A 5,271-nucleotide genomic window follows, 5' to 3' on the forward strand; every position below is an offset into this window, starting at 1 on the left:
GGTTATATTAGTAATTTGGTTATTAATGTTAAAATCAATAAAACAAAAACTTAGGGTGAGTTTGGATGGGCGGTGTGTTTACCTGCAGTTAGTGTAAAAATAGTGGTGGTGGTGAGATTAGATACTATAGCGATATTGTAGCGTGAGACAAAAAGTAAGCTAAACGCACCGCACCGCCACCCCAAACCCACCCTTAATTTGGTGTCATCTTTTTCATGGAACCGATTGTAAAAGAGAAAATAGGGTTTAGAAGAGCTTGAAAACATTCAGCCATTATAGGATCAAATTGTAAGTCCATTTTATAAGTCCATTTTAACTCAGTTTTTAATGATTTCTACATTTTTGAGCTCGTTGCAGCCTAATCTAGCTAGCCTGTACTTTCATTTTTGAAACTGTTATAGATTTTGAGATATGCCATTGTTGAATACTTGGGTATTTTGAAGTTTCGTGTTAGATTATTGATGGTTGTTAATAGATATACAAGTTTTATAAAGTGATTTTTGACAAAAATGAGAATTAGGGATTAAATTATGAAAATGTAAAGTGTGGCAGTTAAATGTGTGAAATAATGAAAGATATGGGCTGCTAGTAGTTTATAAGAAATTCAGCTAGACATGGGTTGGTATTAAATTGCATGAATTTGCAATTTTATGTGTTAAGGACTAAATTGCAAAGTAGTCAAAAGCCTAGGGGTAAATTTGTAATTTAGCCAAAATGAATGTTTCAGGCTAAATTGAATTGAATGAAAGTTTAAATTAGTTAATTTGATATCATATAGATCAAGATAAGCAAATACCAGAACTAGATTGGGGAAAAAGAAAGGTTGGCGAATAGACGTTAGTTTTCATCTGAGCAACTCAAGGTAAGTTCGTATAATTAGAATCAAACTTTTCTATACTTGTAATTGTTGAACTGAATGTATATGATTGAAATACTTGAAATATAAATGTCTTAATGATATATTGTATTTGTTACCGAGCCTTGTTTGAACTATATGAATTCATTGGATACGAGTGACATATTACTGGGATTACTATATTGGTCGAGCTTTTGTATTTGTTGCGGACTCCCCACAACTCGTATGAGCTTACCGATTCAACTGGTAAGAGATTACTATTTCAGTTCATTGGACCTTACTGATTCAGCTTAATAGTGCTTACTGTTCAGCTTCATAGAGCTTACTATTTATCAACTCGGGAGGAGCTTACCGACCATGACTCGAAAGAGAGTGTATAAAGATGAATTGACAGATTACTGTCATTGTTCACTCCACTATCCTTTGAAGTTATAATATGTTCAACGGGCCTAAATAATGTTATATCAATGAGTTACGATTTCTAAATGTTATTAATGTTATACATGATATATGAATCTAGAATGATGAGAAGCATTGTATTAATGGATGATTTCATGTATGTTTACAATAACTAACATTTGATGAATACTTGTGATTAGGTGTTGGTTAATTGAATTGGTTGCATATTGTATTGCTTTGATTATGTATAAATGGTAAGTTTAATTTTGAATTATACGGGCTTACTAAGCTATAAGCTTACTCTGTTTCTTTTTCTTTGTTTTATAGAGGTTCGTTAGCTCGCTTGTTTCAGACAAGTCGGGGTTGAATATCACACAATCCAAATTTTGATTGGCAATTTTCAACTTGTGAATTTGTAGATATGGCATGTATAGGCTAGTTTAAGGGATGATAGTTGTGTTACTTGATATTTTAACTTTGGCATATTTTTGTGTATATGTTCAGCGATGGGATTTGGCTTATTTTGATATTATATTTTGGTTAAATTGAAGTGTTTACGTATGGTATGTTTTAGCAAGGAAAGATAGAATGAAATTATGCAAATGAAGTCTTGATATATAGATGTTAGATGAATGGATTATACATGTGGTTAAATAGGTATTTGGACATGTGAATGGTAGGTTTTGATATGGCTTATAATGTGTATTGAAATGGTTATTTTGGTTACCAATTGAGTTATATAAATATGGTCAATTATATTTGAAAATGATTGTATTTATAGGGAGGAAAAATAGCTTTGCAAATGGCCTATTTTTTGTCCACACGACCAGAGACACAAGCGTGTGTCTCATCCGTGTGTAACACACGGTTATGTTACACGGCCGTGCGTCCCCTAGGGTACCCTACAGATTAAGTCAGTTTACCCTACAGGTTTGACTAGGCTGAGACACGCGGGCGTGTTTATTGGCCATGTGTGTCACAGAGATTTACACACGAGCGTGTGATTGACCATGTGACATAAGTCAGTGTACCCCCTAAATGGCACATGGCCTAGCACACGGACGTGTGATGCCATTTTGAAGGGCACATGGGCTAGACACACAGGCGTGTGGTTGGCTGTGTGACCCAAGTTAGTATCCTCTCCAGTTTTCACACGGCCTGACACCCGGGCGTGTCCTCAGCCGCGTGACACAAGTCAGTCTGTATACCCTATTTCTACACGATTTATGACATAAGCGTCTCTATTAGTGGTATGAGGCACACGGCCTATTCACGCAGGCGTGTGCTATTTGAAATATTGAAAATTTTATAAGTTTCTGAAATTTTTATATATTATCAATTTAGTCCCGAATGCATGATTAAGGCTTTTTATGCTTGATTTAATGATATAACGAATGTAAATGAGTGATATTTACTGAAAGGTAATGTTATTTGATAAATTTCCATTCTGAACTGAGTTATAAGTCCGGTATTGCCTCTTAACCTATTCTAATGACAGTTACGGGTTAGGGGTCTTAGATTTATACTCGCACCTAAGTCACATAATGCCTTACCACAATATGTTGCTCCAATGTTGCAAGTATGGTAAAACATCCAGGATCCTTTAACTTTGGGGGTAGTTTGTCTTGAAGATACGCATTGCATTCCTTTGTCAGGGCTACCATCTCAAATTCTCCAAGTCTTCATCTTTTTAACAGGATATCCTTCACGAATTTGACGTAGTTCAGTATTTGTTCAAGCGCTTCAACCAATGGGATGTTGATATGAAGTTGCTTGAGTACATTTAGGAACTTCTTGAATTGAATTTCCTGCTTCTATTCTGAAGTCTTTGACGGTAGGGTGGTGGAGGCTTCTTTACTAGAATTGGTTTTTTTGTCCTCTGTGGCAATTCTACATCTAATGAAGTTGTTAGTTGACTAGAATTATCTGGTTTTAAAGTTATCTTGTCGAATTTTTCAGATTCTAGTTCCGATGAAATCGAAATTTCAACACTCGGTTGAACTTTCTCTCAGTTTTGAGCATCAGCTGGCTCCTTCCCTGGATTCCTTAAATTCTCCGTATCACTAAGTACATCACCTTGTGGTTGGTTTCTGTGTTCAGTTGCAAGCTAGCCCATTTGATTCTCTAAATTCCTTAGAGTGCCATCATTTTTTCCATGTATGCCTTCAATAGATTCTCTATGCTATTGGACTATTCAGCTTGGGTTGGTTTCTAAACTTGTTGGGGAAAACTAGGTAGCTGAGTTAGTCTAGGTTGGGCATAAGTGTTACTAGTTCCAACCCCTTGGTTACTCAAGGAAAAATTCGGGTGGTTTCACCATGATAGGTTATAGAAATTGAATTGTAGTTCTTCCCTTCCTCAATTTTGGTTCTGGTTACCCATGTAATACACATAATCTGGGTTCGATGGACATTCTTCGAACAAATGTCCTTCCCCACAATAGACATAGGCTACATTTTCAACTAGATTCGATGGCTGACCTGCAAAACTATTAAACCCATTAGCGGTAAAATTTTTAAGGATTGAGGATATTGATGATACTTGAGATGCAAGTGAAGTGAGAGTGTCCACTTCATGTACTCTAACGACTCATCTTCCTGACACTGGTCGACTGGTTGGCCAATTATAATTGTCACTGGTAATCCTCTCAATGATTTCATAAGCCTCATTATAAGACTTAGAAAGGAGACCACCATTAGCAGAAGCATCTACTACCACCCTCCTGTGTGCATTGAGACCATTATAAAAGGTTTCAAGTTGGATGCTATGTAGGATTATGTTATGAGGGCACTTTCATAATAGTTCTTTGTACCTTTCCGATGCCTTATACAAGGACTCATCATCCATTTGTTAGAAAGTAGTGATCTCATTCCTCAACTTGGCATTCTTACTAGGCAGGAAATACTTCATAAGGAATTTTTATGTTAAATCTTTCCATATGGTAATTGAATTTGGTGCCAATGAGTTCAACCAGGCTTGAGCTCTGTCCCTTAGCGAATATGGGAACAACTTCAATCATAATGCATCTTTGGATACTCTAGCTAACTTGAAAGAATGGCTCACCTCCATAAATAGTCTTAAGTGAGGAATAGAATCTTCTATAGGCATTCCACTGAATTGACCCACAGTCTGAGCATCTAGAACATGACTGGCTTCAGCTCAAATTATTGTGCCTCAATTTTGGGTCTCCTAATACCCAAATTAAGATCATGAAATACTGGCATGGCATACTGTCTTAAAGCTTTATCCCTATCATTAGCAACAAGGATAGGATTTTGAACAGGGTTTGCTCTATTTCTTTGATTTAGATTTTTGAACTTCATCTCTTCAATCCTTCTCTGACTTGCTTGTCTTCTTCACTGTCGAAAAGTTTTTTCTATCTCAAGATCAACAGGGAGTAAATTGATAATTTAGTCAATACTCATAAACACCTGAAATAATAATAAAAAATTAATCTAAGTTAAAATTGAATAGAAAAATAAACCAAAACGCAAAACTAACAAATTCAAAAATAATGACTTTTTAAAACAGTCCCCAACAACGGCACCAAAAACTTTGAACGACAGAAATGTGCAAGTGTACACAATCGCAACAAGTAATAAAGTGACAAGTAAGTGTCGAGTTATCATACCCACAGGGACTGTGAAAAGAATTATTTATGAAATTAATTCAAAACACTTTGGCGAGGAAAAAATATTTTGATCTGAGGAAGTGATTAAAAGCAAGGATTTTTAACTAAGTAAAATAAATAAAGAGAAAATAAAGTTCTAATGCACGATTTCAAAAGACGATTTTAATCAAGCTGATGTAATTGTGCTAGATTAATTACATTTCTTAACTTAGAATTATTAAACTCATGTTTATGTTGTTACGAATATATTCACGGTAACTTGGTAATTTGCTAACTTATGAACATACTTACCTATCAAAATCCATTTATCTCTTGACTATATCTCTATGTCAATTCAATCGATTAAACATATTTGAATAAGCAAACGTGTTAATGCACATACATA

General features: G+C 35.2%; 1 non-coding gene across 1 annotated transcript; it reads left to right on the plus strand.

The window, feature by feature from the left end:
- Positions 1–4,031: 4,031 nt before the first annotated feature.
- Positions 4,032–4,135, plus strand: LOC128282243 (small nucleolar RNA R71). The gene has a single exon (XR_008272454.1). It is a non-coding gene; the product is annotated as a small nucleolar RNA R71 (small nucleolar RNA).
- The last annotated feature ends 1,136 nt before the right edge of the window (positions 4,136–5,271 follow it).

This window comes from Gossypium arboreum, chromosome 1, assembly GCF_025698485.1.
Source record: "Gossypium arboreum isolate Shixiya-1 chromosome 1, ASM2569848v2, whole genome shotgun sequence".
In the NCBI taxonomy this organism is placed as follows: domain Eukaryota; kingdom Viridiplantae; phylum Streptophyta; class Magnoliopsida; order Malvales; family Malvaceae; genus Gossypium; species Gossypium arboreum.